The 15,761-nt window shown below is 35.7% G+C and overlaps 1 long non-coding RNA gene across 3 annotated transcripts in view; it reads left to right on the top strand.

Annotated features, from left to right (window-relative positions):
• The window catches only part of LOC101255636 (uncharacterized), a 56,483-nt gene extending 40,960 nt beyond the window's left edge, over positions 1 to 15,523 (top strand). For 2 of the 3 annotated variants that reach the window (XR_011211887.1, XR_003244160.2), the window contains exons 5-8: positions 3,698 to 3,762; positions 4,205 to 4,745; positions 13,716 to 13,779; positions 15,270 to 15,523. This is a non-coding gene — a long non-coding RNA (uncharacterized lncRNA). Of the gene's footprint in view, positions 1 to 3,697; positions 3,763 to 4,204; positions 4,746 to 13,715; positions 13,780 to 15,264 lie in introns of all 3 variants that reach the window. The other variant, XR_011211888.1, reaches the window with a different exon arrangement.
• The last annotated feature ends 238 nt before the right edge of the window (positions 15,524 to 15,761 follow it).

The following is a 15,761-nucleotide window of genomic DNA, read 5'->3' as shown; positions in this document are numbered from 1 at the left end:
GATTTAAGTACCTAGAATGTGAAACTCCTTCTATTGATTCAGTCCTTATAGTGAGAAGAATTACCCAACTCGTGATCTTGAGTTGGGTGCAGTAGTGTTTTGTTTAAAAATATGGAGGCATTACTTGTATGGTATGCATGTTGATGTGTTTACTGACCATAAGAGTCTTCAATATGTGTTCACACAAAAGGAGTTAAATCTCCGACGGAGAAGACGGTTAGAATTGTTAAAGGATTATGACATGAGTTTCCTTTTCCATCCTCGGCAAAGCCAATGTGGTTGCGGATGGTTTGAGTCGAATAACTATAGGTAGTGTGTCTCATGTGGAGGAAAAGAAAAAATAACTTGTGAAAGATACTAGGGTTGTTCCCAATGAAATTGTTGAATGTTCATCTCCCTAGTTCTCCCAATTTCCAATTCTAGTAGTATGTATAATGCAAAGAACTACATTAATGAGTAATCATGAAATTGACTTATTTTCTTAATAGGTGCATGTGTCCGTAAATGATAGTACCAACTAGAGTTTTAAGAAATTTCCTTCATACTCTATTCTTGCACTTATGTGAAACATGCATGCATATGTTTTCTTGAGATTTTGTTGTTGTCTTGAGAAGAATGATAGCACGGTATCTATTTGATGCATTTTGATTTGATGATAAGGTTGACAAGCAAATTCCTCACTATTTGTTATAAACATGTAGCTCTTATATGATTGTGCATATGAATTGACTGCTCAGTGTGATGATATGTTATGTGTTTGTTGTGATGCTAGTATTGAGTTTATCTCCTACCCTCCAAAAGATTTTAGTGTCATTAGGAAGACGAATATTCCTAAGGAGGGGGGATAATGTAACATTCCAGAAAATGTACTTGTCTAGCGAAAAGTCTATTAGGTTTTAAGAATATGTATTGGGTACATAGCCATCCCAATGCCCAAGATTGAGTAATATTGCGCATGTTAGAAAATACTGGCATAAGGGTGTTAGCCAATTTGTATGTACTAACAAGTACCTTAAAATACACTTTGATGTTTATCCAATTTCTATGTATTAAGATATACTTTGATGTTCAAATTCTCCAATCCAAGATTGTTTAGGAATTGTACCTACAATGAAGACCCTAAGCTAAAATATTAATTCTTAGTTGTACACATTAGGTATGAGGCATCCAAGTGTCAAGCCTAGGTACCATAGCACAAGATCGTTTAAAATCATCATGTAGATTAAGCAGTGCCCAAGGACATAGTGAGGGTCCTTGGACAAGAAATGTGCAGCAACAAATGTGCAAGAGACCAAGCGACCAAGCCCAACCGAATTCGGTTAGGGAAGTTAGGGGTCTGGCGCGCGTGCGGGTAAGGTCACATGGGGAATAGATTCCTAACCAGTCCTAGGCTCTAGGTAACTTACCTAACTAACTAACTAACCTAGGATTAACTAAAATAAACTAACTATTGTACCCAAAATCCTAAAACGTAATCGGGTGACACTAGCCAGGTAACTAACTAAAGAAACATCCTATAGGTTAGGATGGTCCAGAGGGGTTGGTTATGGTCCTAATAACTTAGGGGTACATTAATAATTACACTAAGACACTTAATTAATTAAATTAGTAACTTAATTAATTAATTCCCGAACCCTTAGCAAATTTTCAGAATTTGGCTATGCCAAATGTTCTCCTATTTTTAATCAATTTAGGAGGGGAGTTTTTGGTAATTTAACTTATTAAATACCCAATTAAGTTGAGGGTATTATGGAACGACTATATATTGATATTAGGTCAGTTTTAGACCACTTTTGCATGTCCCAAATCAGATCAAACGGAAAATCTCTAAATCTCTCAAGAACACTCGTTTTAAAACTCCATTGAAGAACAAAAAAGCTTAAGGAAGAAGACAAAGGTTTCGAAGTTTCCATTAAAAATTTTGTGGATTCTCAATCTGTAAGGTGTGGGTTTTTCACTCTTGGGATTCCTTTCCCCAAGAGGTCCTTTCAAGATAAGTTTTCAAGAACTTCAAATACTAGGGTTTTTACTCTACAAAAAGGATTTTCATCCTAACCCTAGATTTATGATTTTTAACGAAAAGTAAACATTTTGTACGGTTAATTTCACATGAATTCCTGAGTGTTTGATTGATAATGTTTGAATGTTGTGTGATACGTGATATTTCTCTATGTGATGGTTTTGAGTGGGTTGTTTATGGTATTTGATAACGTGTAAACATTAGGATTGGGATTAAGAGTTGAATGAACCCTTTAACGACCAATTTCCCTTCTCCTACGCTATGCATTGATCTTGTACATTACTTGATGAGTTTTTTTTATTATGTTATTGAGTATTTCACTAAATATGATTATAAATATTTTAAGATGAATAAGGTTCTTGGATGCAAGAGGTAAGTCTTCTAAAGTTGTGATTACTGTAAAAAATGTTTATGTTATCCTATGAATCACGATGTTATGTTATGAACGTATGTATGATGTTTTTATGTGTATATGATGGGATATGAACAACATTAAATGTCAGATCATGACAAGACTACAAAAATGCAAGTTATGATATTCTCTTTTATGCTTTACACAAGATGACTATGTTATGTTTATCTCACATGTGAACAGTTACAATGAAAGGAAATTCCCATCTAATCCCTATAGAGATTATGATTATGTCAATATAAGGAGTTAACCTCGTATTACCTGTTATAAGTTTATGATGAAAGAAAACTTAAAGGTTATTTCAATAAAAGGGACTTAAGCTAAGCACCGATGTACTAGATATGAGAAGTTTCCCTTCCGTAGTGGAAGGTAGGTTCACAATGATTCTCATGAGATTGAGGCGGCCATGTGATGTGGAACTATGGGTCTCTAATACAAATCCTAGTCCTTGAACTATTTTTCCACACTAGGATACTAGCTAGTGGATCTACCTAGAAAGCTATGTCATGTAGATTGTACTTTGGCGTGTAGACCACCTCTTTTCGGTGTGGGGAAGACACTGGATTCCATGGTTAGATCACATGGTCTATGTCTGTTTAGGCGAATTTTTCCTCATGTAAAAATGAAAGACAAGTACGTGAACGTCGACTAGGGTGACTTAAGGAGTCTACATAGTATAGGTAGGGGTGTGGGACTCTACCTAGACATTGCACAAGTTGACTCTAAGAGAAGTCTTAGGGTATTGTTCTTATATAATATGATGACATGAAAGATATATGTTATGGTACATGATGTTACTCGTATATGATGTTAGTTATTATGATGAACATGTTATTGATTTATATTGCTATATGAAGTGAAGACTACTTATGTTACAAGTTATATAAAGCAAAGCATTACTTATGGTTATCTTATCTATTTGGTTGTGTGGGGTTATCGGGCTTCACATAACCATTGCACTTGTAGGTTTGGGATGGGATCTTTGGTGAGTGTTTTGTATGTTACGCTAAATGATCCATTGAATGTGAAAAGTTAATATGACTCTATGGTATTGTGTATTCGATTATGATAATGATTTAAGTTTTTGGAATTCTTAACTTGTATATGATATATGGTATGTGTATTGAAGACATTCACATGACTTAGCATGTTTTCTAATGAAATGATAAATGATCCCTTTTCATATAGTCCTTATGTGTTATGTGCATATACCCATACTTAGTACATGTGACGTACTAATTTACTTTATATTACTAAAACTGTAGGTTCCGGCCATTGAAGTTTAAGCTAGTTGATTTGAAAAAGCTTGGAACTCTTTCTCCAAGTCCTGGTAGGTCATCATGTTCGGGGATTCTATCTTCCATTTTCCAGCTTTATAAAGATATTAGTAGAATTTAAGAGTATTAGATTCCATTTATGTTCTTTGGTTTCTTTTGTATTAAGGCCTATATGGCATATTAACTATTATTGGCTAAGTACAAATTTTCACTCTTTAGATGCTTTTATATATGTGAGACAATTTCTTAAAATATCGTATGATCTATGAATGATAGTATGAAGTCTAAGTATACTTCAATATTATGTTAAAATATTTAATTTTTCCGCTAAATTTAACTGTATGATTTTGATGAACGCTAAGAAGAGGCTTGTCTACGAACTCTGAGAAGTTAACGACGCCGGTCTAATCCGGGACGCACTCTCCGAGTGTGACAAATTTATCAAGTGACTATATTTTGAGTTGCATTTCTTATTTCTTCAAATTACCTCTGCAGGGAGGAGATTTAACAAGCTAAAAGACTTTGCTAAGAAATTGAAGGGGGTGAGGCGAGACAGTCACGCTAAGGCATTGGCTAAAAGGGACAAAAACTAGGGTAAATTTAAAGATTCTTACTCCAAAGGGAAGGAGAGGCAAAGACTTGCAGCCATGCCAATGCAGTATTCCATGCCAGCCTCTATACGTGATTACTATAGAACTCCACCTCATTATTTGATTCAGAATAGCCAAGGAGTCGCACATTTGATGGGTGACAGACCATCTTTTGATCGTACTTACTATGATTGTGGAGAACCTAGGAATATGAGGAGATATTATCCCCACCCACATGTGTCTGCACAATACCCGTCTAGAGCAGTGGTACCTACAAAAATTGGTAATAATAGTAAAGGGTGTCAACAAGTGGGAGAGGAGGAAATCATTGAGGCCGAGGAGGCATAGGAAATAGAAATGCAGGCAGAGGTATAGTGCAGCCATGCAGAGAAGTAACATGACAAAATGATACGACATAGTGTTACGATTTTCCGAGTAAGAAAAAGGTAAAGGCATCTCACGCGATGATAACATGTACTATTCTTGTTTGTGAACGGATGGCTAATGTGTTATTTGATGCAGGTTCTACTTATTCTTATGTGTATGTGAGATTTGCTGCAACATTTGCTATGATATGTGATATACTTAATTCCCTAATCAATGTTCGTACCCCAGTTGGAAAGTCTATTATAGTCACTCATATCTATCATGCTTGTCCTATTTTGTTTATGGGTTATCACACTTAGGCGGATTTCGTGATTTTGGAGACGACCCACTTTGATATAATCTTAGGTATGACTTGGTAGCCTCACTATTATGTTGTGCTTAATTGTAATTCTAAGTATGTAACTCTAAAAATTCTGGGAAGGGAAAAATTAGAGTGGGAAGGGGTGAACAAGCATAAACAAGATAAGATCATATCCTTTTTTCGAGCTAGAAAGCTGGTAGGGAAGGGTTGTTTTGGGTTATGTTGCTCATATTAGGAAAGTTGAGGTTAAAATCCATCTATTGAGTCTTTTTATGTGATGTTGGAATTTAGAGAAGTGTCCCCTACTGATTTTCCTTGTATGCCCTGAGATAAAGATATAGATATCTGTATAAATTTGGAACTTGGTACTCATCCTATTTCTATCCCTCCATATCACATGTCCCCAGAGAAATTAAGAAAGCTTAAGCATCAACTCCAAGAGCTTCTTTAGAAGGGATTTATTCATCCTAATGCTTCCCCATGGGGTGCTCCTATTTTTTTGTTAAGAAAAAGGATGATAGCATGAGAAACTGTATAGATGATCGATAATTGGATATGTTCTTAATTTGAAACAAGTACTTCTTGTCTCGAATAGATGATCTTTTATACCAATTGCAAGGTGCATCAGTTTTCTCCAACATTGATTTAAGGTATGGTTACCATCAGTTGAAGATTAGGCGTAACGATGTGCCCAAGATGGCGTTTAGAACCCACATGGGTACTATGAGTTTCTAGTTATGTCAGTCGGGTTGAGTAATGTGCCTACAACCTTCATTAGTTTAATGAATGGGGAGTTCAAACCATTCATTGATTCATTCATCATAATCTTTATTGATCCTATTTTTGTCTATTCGAGAAGTAAGAAAGAGCATGTCGACCATCTTCGTATTGTTCTAGGTGTTGTTCAGAAACAAATGTTGTATCCTAAGTTTTCTAAGTGTGAATTTTTGTTGACTTCGACTGCAATTTTGGGCATGTAGTTTAAAAGAATGGGGTAATGATAGATTTCCAAAAGATTGAGGCGGTTAAGAATTGGGTTTGACATAGTTCTATGAAGGAAGTTAGAACTTTTTGTGGGGCTCGCTAGCTATACTAGTCGATTTGTGAAGAACTTTTCTTCTATTGACACTTACTTTAAAAATTTTACCAAAAAGGAGATACCATTTGACTGGACTAAAAAATGTGAGGACAACTTTCAAAAGCTCAACTCTGTAGACCACAACACCTATCCTAGCACTACCAGTAGAAGGTAAATATTTTATTGTTTAATGTGATGCTTCACATTCTGGTTTGGGTGTTGTGTTGAGGAAGGATATCTTATCCCTCACGTCATTTGAATATGCATGAGAGGAATTATCCAACACATAATTTAGAGTTGGCAGCGGAAGTGTTTGATCTTAAGATCTGGCGGCATTACCTCTATGGTGTCGAAGTGAAGTGTTTACTGATCATCGTAGTTTGCAGCATGTGTTCACACCAAAGGATCTGAATTTGAGACAACAAAGATGGATGGAGTTACTCAATGATTAAAATGACACAAATCAATATCATCTGGTTAAGGCTAATGTAGTGGTAGACACTTTTTGTCGAAAAGTGGTAAGTATGGGCAGTTTAGCTTCCTTGAGTGTAACTAGATGACCTTTGGCTCAGGAAATTCAAAACTTAGAGTCTAAATCCATGCAATTGGGCATCTCAGGAAAAATGAGGGGTATTAGGTAGCATTGAAGTAAGTGGTACATTTAAGGAGGATATCAAGGACAAGCAATTCGAGAATGAAAATTTGATGAACTTAAGAAGAAAACCGTGATTGGTAAGGCATAAGAGACCACTCTTGATGCGGAAGGTGTGCTCAGTTTCAAACGAAGAATACATGTTCTTCGAGTTGATTACTTGATTCAAAAATTATTGATGGAATGTCATGGTTTGCGATATTCCATTCATCGGGGCATGACAAAGATGTACAGAGATTTGAAGCAAATTTAATGGTGGTCAATTGGCTAAGGTGTATATGAAGGAGATAGTGAGGTTGCATGGGGTTCACATTTCTATAATATCATTGTAGTACGCAATTTATCTCTAAGTTTTGGAGGAAAATGCATGATGAATGGGGCACAGAACTCACTTTTAGTACACCATTTCATCCACAGAGCGACGTTCAGTCTGAGAGGACTATTCAAGTACTAGAAAACATGTGAGGGCATGTGTGGTTTATTTTGAAGGGCATTGGGATAAGTTCTTACCTTTTCATAAGTTATTCTAGTATAATAGTTATCACTCCACCATTGATATGGTACCCTTTGATTGTTCGTGGCTGGAGATGTGAAACCTTTGGGGGTTGATTTAGTCAAGGATACACAAGATTAGTGAGGAGTATTTAAACAAAGCTTTTAGGATCCTAGAGTAGACAAAGAAGTATGCAGACCATAGGTGAGAGACTTTCCATTTCAGACTGGTGAGAATGTTTTTCTTAAGATATCGCCAAAGAAAGAGGTGATAAGGTTTGGCAAGAAGGGCAAGCTAAGCCAGCAAAGCATTGGTACCTTTGAGGTTCTTGAATTTATAGGATCGGTAGCGTTATGTTAAAGAGATATCATGGTGGCTAAAATTATATGCTAAAAGTAAGTTGGAATAGACAATTAGGAAAGGATCATAGGCCCTTGTTCAATATAGTCAATTTTTAGCGTAAATAAAAAAAACTGAATGAAATTAATCACTCTTTGATCCAAATGATTTGAGCTTAAAATAGACCTTTCTTTTTCACCCCAACTGATCTTTTCTTGGAATAATGTGTTGGACCTGGTCCCTCCTTGGATATGTGCACCTCAGCTTATGCCAAAAGCAAAAGTTAAGGTGGCTTATGCAGTAAGCAACCTTTTTGTGGCTCTGACCCAACTTTGGGTATTGTGTACTTTGGCTCATGGCAAAGCCATGAGTTGAGGGTGGCTATTATGAGGAATGCTCTGGAAAGTGGGGTTGAAAGAAATAAGAGAGAGAAAGCACAATAGTAAAGTGACTCAAGAACCAGTTGAATATATATATATATATATTACAAGCAAGAAAAGAAAAGAGTCACTTACACAAAGGAAGAAAGAAGGGAAAACAACAAGGTGAAAGAATATGAGAAATTGGGCGAAACAAAACGATTAAAAGTGGTACTTTTAGCCTCTATGTTAAGGAAGGCAACAAGTCACTAAAGTATACCTAAATATACCCTACCTGACCTTGAGCCTATGTTACAATCTAAGAAAGTCCTATCGTGATCCTAAGAGTTGTATGGTGAACTTAAAGCAGTGAAAATAAGGGCAAGCTTATGGCAATATGTATGAATGAGTTGTGAATTTGTTCGAATAGTGAGTGTTGAAAAGTAAACCTTATACTCAAACTGAAATCATTGTGTGAAAAATGAGGATGTTATTTTGAAGTGAAGACACCAGTTGCAATACCAAAAATATTAGCACCTCGGTGAGAAATTGAAGATGATAGGTGTCAGCGCGTGGTGAGTCTATGTCATGGTCTGGTTCCACATAATTCAATCCTAATAGTGATAACATGCATAAACATGATGATACTGATCGGGATTGATAGCCAAATAACTGCGAAAGCTAAAATATGGATACTCTTGTACAAAGATTTTGTAGTAAGTCATAGTGTGTCGCTTGAGGACAAACAACGAATTTAAGTTGAGGGTGTTGATTGTACCGTGGTTTCACGGTATTTTTAATGTTTTTTCCTTAAGATTAGTGTGTGTCCAAAAGCCTTTTTGTATTAATTTTTATGTAAGTTTCTCCTTATTTGCAAGAAATCTTTCCAAAGATGAACGTGGAAGTTTTTGAGCGAGAAATGCAAAAGAGACCACCTACGGAGCTTATGACGGTCTGTAGGTGACATCGTAGTGAGGAGAGAAGCTGCTGAAGGAAGATGGTGAAGTCTGACTTAGTGTGGAATTACGGAAGTCCATAACAGACCTTCATAGCCACGACGGTTCGTTCTGGTGGTTCGTCGTAATGATTAGAGAGTAGTCCCAGTACCCAAATTCGAAGAAGTTAAATTATTATGGAACGGAGACCCTCGACGGACTGTCGTGCTTGGAAAGGTATGTCATACCTGTTTGATGAGGGTAATGAAGAAAGCAACAGAAGAATGTGTAAAATATGGGACGACGGAGGCCATGACGGCCCGTCGTGACCACGACGGTCCGTCATGAGGTCCGTCGACTCAGACACGTTTTGACAAACTTTAAGTAATTAGAATCCTCCTTTTTTTAGGTTTTTGTTTTCATTATAGATAGTTCAAAAAACCTCATTTTTTGGGATTAGACTTTAGGATAGTCTTTAGTTCTCTTGTTCAAGTAGTGAAGGATTAATTTCAACAATTGTTACACTTTTTCTGGAATTGATTGTTGGTGCTTTTATTGGTTAATCAAGTGACTTTCTGGATTTTATTTTTTCTCATTAAAGTAAGTGCATGAATTCTTATATTAAATATATGAATAGTGTGATTAGGACCATGGGTAACTAAACTCCATAACTAGGGTTGTGGGAACCATGAGTGAATAATAAGGTAAAATCTAACTAAAATAACAATTCTAGAATAGTGTCTTGCATGTATTGATAATTCTTTCATTTAGAAGTCTTTTTAACCGATGGCCAACGTTAGAACTCGTCTTAATGCTATTTGCCGGACCAAGGAGGTATATAATAGGAAAAGAATTATCAACATAGATTTAGTTAACCCTATCTAATAGGCTAGTGTCGATTGGTATGAAGTAATAACTTAGTCAAATATGAAATATGATGCTTAATATGAGGTAAAAATAAGGGTTAGTATAGCAACACACGTAGCCGAACCAAGGTGCGGAGTGAAATTTTCTAGATGCCGGACCAAGGATTTAGAGATACATAACTTATCACTTTACATGCAAAATACTAAGAAAGAATTGTTATAGTTAGAATTATCAAGTTAAAAACCTGTGGGGAACACTTAAGCCCTAGTTACTTTTATTAATTTATTAAGCTCCAAGATTTGAATCTGTTTGTTGTTTACTTTAATTTAGTTAATTATTTTCATTAATTTAGAAATAACCCCCCCCCCTTTTATTGTCTTTTGTTTTCTAGGGAAATAATTGATTAAATAATAGTAATGATAGAATAAAGTTAAGTCTGAACTATTTTCCTCGTGGGAACGATCCCAAGCTCATTATTTTGGGTTCTTTACTTGATACCGCTTTACTTCTTATTTGAGATGTAAGTTTGAGCGTATCACTTGGATAGTAGCTAGTCCAAGATGTCACCTTCCCTCCATAGCCAAGGCTTTTTCATGAGCTCCATACCTGGCCGTGGTCATACCATGAGCCATGGTCATGCTGTGAAGGTTGAGGCAGTAGCGTCCCTTTTTGGGGAAGCCTTGGTCTTTGGCTTTGGCTTGTCCCTCAAGGTTGGCACTCCTCCCTTGGCCTTGATTTCATAAACCCTTTCTTAGGCCCTTATGACCACTCCCATCACCTTCTAATGGACAACCCTTTAAACATCTCTTTGAAACCATCCTAGCACCACTTTCACTACACTAGTTTAAGTTACTGGAGTACCGAATGTTGTGGTCGTTTCTTGATGTTTTGACTCTAACTGTTACTAATTAAGTTCGTTACCTTTCTTTAAGCTTAGAAACATTGTTTTAAGGCTTAGTTCATCAAGTGAGGCTCTATACTAAGTCATGGAACTTTCGGAGTGTTACACAACTATCTAGAAAGTCTAAGTCCAAAATGTGGAAAAAATAGAAATAGAACTCATGGCAACTTGAAAGAACTGACTCACCCTTGGATTCGATCGGCGATCACTTCTCTCCTAAACAAGGTCTGTAAACAGCCGCCTGAAGATTCCATGTACTCAATAAAGAAAGAGAACAAGTGTCGTATCAGTATATAAAGATTGTACTAGTAGGATCACGCGGTATCCCACTAAGTGGAACATATATTAGTCTAGGAAACATAATAATAAGGTGCATAAACCAATCATATACATTATCCCTTATCATTTAGAATTTCACATTTCACAAGATACACATTTATGTCAAGTCAATTATCCTCTCATGAAACCCAAACCCAAACTATTAGAATAGAGGACGGCGGTACCCGATCCAATGTTTATGCCATAATGTGGTACTTGATCCCCTATTTATTCAAAACATGTAAACAATCAATCCATTCAAGAAGCAACAATCAAATCACAATTATATTCTCAAGATTATACAGTTAAGTCATAATTCATAGTATTCATCATTCACCTCTCTTATTTACAATGTGTGATCATTGCAATATTAGCATATAGGCACATACTATAATGAAGCAAGAACAAAAATATATCATACAATCATGAAATCACAACCATCACCTACCTCGGACAAAGCTTGAGTCCACTAAGAAACATGATTCTTCCCTTTTAAAATTTGTTCCGCTAGTTCTTGGTCTATAAATGATCAATATAACACAGGAACCAATAAATAATATCTAATTACTTAAATTACTAACAACTTTATCAACCCAAGATCATACACATGATCCCCATACCCAGCTTAGGGCTTTCTTCACCATAATTTCTAGATCAAAACCCTTTCTATCGATATTTACCCATCAGATTACAATTTACGGATCGAAAAATGGATTTAGGGAGTGAAAATCTTACCTATAGAAAATACATGGTTTAATCCTCAGCTCTCAAGTTCAAAAGTTGCAGAAAAAAGAAGTTTTAAGGTTTATTTAACTTCCTACTTAAATTGCGACTGTCTCTCTATGGCAATCCCAGCAAGCCAGACGGCCCCTCCTAACGGAAATAAGTCCACCACAACGGCTTGCACGGAACCAATGAGTCAATTTAAGAATTCCAAACTCCTATTTCATAACATATTTCAACCAACGACCCTAAGAAACTACACATTCACGCTAAGATGAATTTTGGGAGTTACACTCGCTAAAATTCAATTCCATAAAGTTGTATAGATTCCTTAACATCTTAGCTATCAAATACATAATTAGATCACCCATTAATTTCAAATGTCTAAATTCGGAGTTGTTATTTTTGGGGCTTTATTATTGTTACTTTATTAAAAAAGATTATGGGGCATTGTATAGAATTCCGAAAGAGAAAACTCAAGCTTCGGATTAATTCATTGATTGAACTAAGGCAAGTGATCTCTTAACTTTGTTAATATATTTCTTTTCATTTTGTGTGTGTTGGGAGTAATAAAATTGAGGAAGGGTTCATTTTTCCACTTGATTAATCTTAAATTATAAAATAAAACATCTTAAAGACTGCCAAGGTCTCGCGAATGAATTATATTCTATGTTTTGAGTTGCATCGAGGGTAAAATCTTTTCAAAAGGGGATTGAAAAAGGAGATATTAAGACCCTGGAAATGAAGTAGGATGCACTAGAGCTTCACATAGGTCTCTTTAGTTAATAACTTTATAAATTAATAACAAATAGCTTCTAAGGGTAGTATGAATAGCTTTGAGGTCGAACATCAAGGGACGACACAGACGTTTGGAAACTAGTCTTTAAGTTCATGTGTTGTAGTGTGGTGTGTTAAAGTTTGGTTGATGGTTGGTGTAGTCCCAACCAATAGTTGAGGTGTTTAAGGGTTAGACATCAAGGTAGGACTCCACAAGGACCACCCTAAGGGTCCTTAAGGAGGATCCTAATTGAAAATTTTAAGACCCCAAGAAGAAACCACCAAGCTTCATGGACAGCATGATTCACGACCCAACCCATGGACTGTAAATCCACCAACGGCTCACGGGTCTTGGGAGTGAACAAGACGTGCAAGTTTTCAGCCTCTTACCAGAACCATAGACCCCAATGGCAGGGCGTGGACCAGGCCATGGTCCGTAGTCTGGTGGACGTGCAATGGACCAGCAAATTTGTAGGTGGTTCGATCAACTTGGGGGTGAAGTGGTAAATTCACCCCAATTCTTTTTAGTGCATGTACATTTGTTTTAAATATTTTAAGGTATTTAAAGGGTATTAAAACATTTCATTGATATTTTAGTTTATTATTCACTTTTCCTAAAATCGAAACCCCTCCCTCCTAAAAGAGTTCTCTCTAGAACTCCATGAAAACTTGAGGTCGAGATGGAGCTAGAGTTGTGGATTTCAATGTCTTTCTTGTTCAATTATCATGGGGTTTCTTCTAATAAGGTATGCGAGTTCTTTATCTAAGGCAAGCTACCACCTTATAGCCAATTTTAAAGTGATTATAAGGATTTCTAAGTTTATGAAAAAGTTTAATTTTCACTCTAACTTAAGAGTTCTTGCATGTTTTAATTAAATTCAAATCATTAGATATGATATTATTGATGTTAATTTGATGTTTTAGAATGAAAAAATCCATGAACCCTTTATTTCAAAAATCTTTAAATTTGGCTTATAAAGTGGGTTGATTACTCTTGATCTAATATTGATAGAATTGGGTTTAATTTATGTTGTATTGCCGATTTGTATGGTTATCTATGTTATTGTATTGTTAATTCATGGAGTATTAAGGAATGATGATTATATATATTGGAAGAGGGTAAGTTGACCTAATTCCCTTGCTAATGTGGAATTGATATAAAATTGCTCTTAGGTGGTATGATCCATTTATGGTGGCGGTGTTTACTTCTTGTTCTTATTGTGATCATGGCCTTGTCAGCATTATTATGTGAATTGTATTAATATTATGTTAGTGCATATATGAAGGTATAATTTGAAGTTCATCATATGAAGTCAAATGTGACCTTGCGCAATGTGTTATGGCATATAGGTAAGTATAAGGTGAAGGTATTATGTGATATACATGTAATCTTGTATAACGTGATTGTAATGTGAATGTGGTCTTGTATAATTTGGTTATAATGTGATAAAGAGTGTATTTCCTCTACATGTTCATGTGTGATGATGATAGACTATGAAGAGTCTTATATGATAATGTTGTGTCTTGATTTGGTAGAATTAGGTGCCTCTTCTTGATACATGAAAGCTTCGTGATTATGAACTCTTTGACTTTGTAGACTTAGGTGACTTTTCCTTGATGCATGAAAGTTATGTTGAAAGTGATCTGTTGACTTGGTAGGTTTAGGCATCCTTTCTTGATAATGAATGAATTAATAAATGAATGAAATCTAGGATCGGTAGACCTAAAGTTGGTTCCCTTTTATGAATGATAAATGAGTTATTCTAGGGTATATGCCTTGAACTGGTAGACCTAATAATGGTGCCCATTATTAATGAGTCTACAACCCTAAGTGAATATGAAACCTTGAGTATGAAAAGAAGTTTAATAATGAATCTTGAATCGGATAGACCTAGGATGGTGCTCGTTTCATGAATGAGCTATCTTATAACCTTGATCGTTAGATCCTTCTGTTCCCTTTTTGGAATTTGTGTTATGAGTTGGTAAGCTTAGTGATGGTACCTTTGTTAATACGCTTATGTGAATAAACTTGCTCTATGGTAACTAAGGCAAAGCACTTAGTGGATATGCTCAAAGATATAGCTCTAGTTGAGTATTAGACTAGAGTAGAAACAAACATTTCGATATCCCCTAAACCATGTGCCTATATGGGATACGTCCTAGTTCTACCCTTGAAAAATAGAACACCTTCCAAGTGTGGGGTCTTATGACACCGGATTTCATACCTAGATTGTATGGTCTATGTTGGTTAACGTCTATTCTCATCATGTGGTATGTGAATTCTAGTTATTGGATAGGTTCTATGACGTGTATCTATTTGTATGGGATGTTATATACACATGGCACAAGTAGTCCTTGAAGATGCTAAAGCGAGTTCTCTAGGTCTTCTAAGACCATTATATGAAGTCCCATATTTGTTTAGTTATCTCTTAAATAGCTTAAATGAATAATGTTCACTTGGTGTTAATATGTTGAAAAGGAAAAGTCTCTATCTTTGGTAGTCTCGAGGAACACTTAGGTTTGTATTGAAGAGGTTGTATGGGCGGACACTTGATGTATCACTTTTGTGGGTCTTATGATAACCTTAGGTGGAGAATCTAATATGATAAACTTGTTTACTTGTTGAATATGGAATTAAGTTCTATATGTTGATGCTAGTTGAATATGTCTTACATGTGAATGTTGACTTGCATTGTGACTCTTAAAACTCTTATGATGAAAGTTTTCATCAAAATGTCATAAAAGCATGTTTTTATACTAAATATCCCTTTTTGCATGGCTTCCATACTTAGTTCTTAATTGTGCTAACCCCTTATTTTCCCTTTTTGAATAAAGTGTAGGAATTGGAGGTTTGATATGCTATGGATAATAGATAGGTTTCTAATGGTTGAAGATGAAGTACGGTGAGTCCTCCTAGATTCAAGGACAGACCCACATCTTATTTTATGGTCTTTTAGTCATTATTTTTAAGTCTTGCATGGGCGTAGTCCCAAATGTTGTACTCCAAAAGTTATTAGATGGTTTTATGATACATATTGTTAAGTTATATGTTTTAAAGTCTTCCGTTTGCTTAGTAATGAAAGTATTCTTCATGTGTGAAAATTTTTTTAATTCTTACACATTTTTAAGTATGGTATGCAATGAATGATCCATATGTCTTGTATGAGACCTCTGAGGGGTCAACTACGCATGTTACGACTAGGGGGTGCTCTCAGGTCGTGACAGATATATATTGATCACACTACTTTGTGAATTGCTTTGTTCTGGCCCTTGTGTGATTGATTGATTAGATGTTTTTGAAGCATGAATGTGGATTTGAATTGCTTGAATTG

The sequence above is a fragment of the Solanum lycopersicum genome, chromosome 10, assembly GCF_036512215.1.
Source record: "Solanum lycopersicum chromosome 10, SLM_r2.1".
In the NCBI taxonomy this organism is placed as follows: Eukaryota; Viridiplantae; Streptophyta; class Magnoliopsida; order Solanales; family Solanaceae; genus Solanum; species Solanum lycopersicum.
The sequence above is the reverse complement of the archived record's forward strand: the minus strand, read 5'-3'. Positions and strand labels throughout refer to the sequence as shown.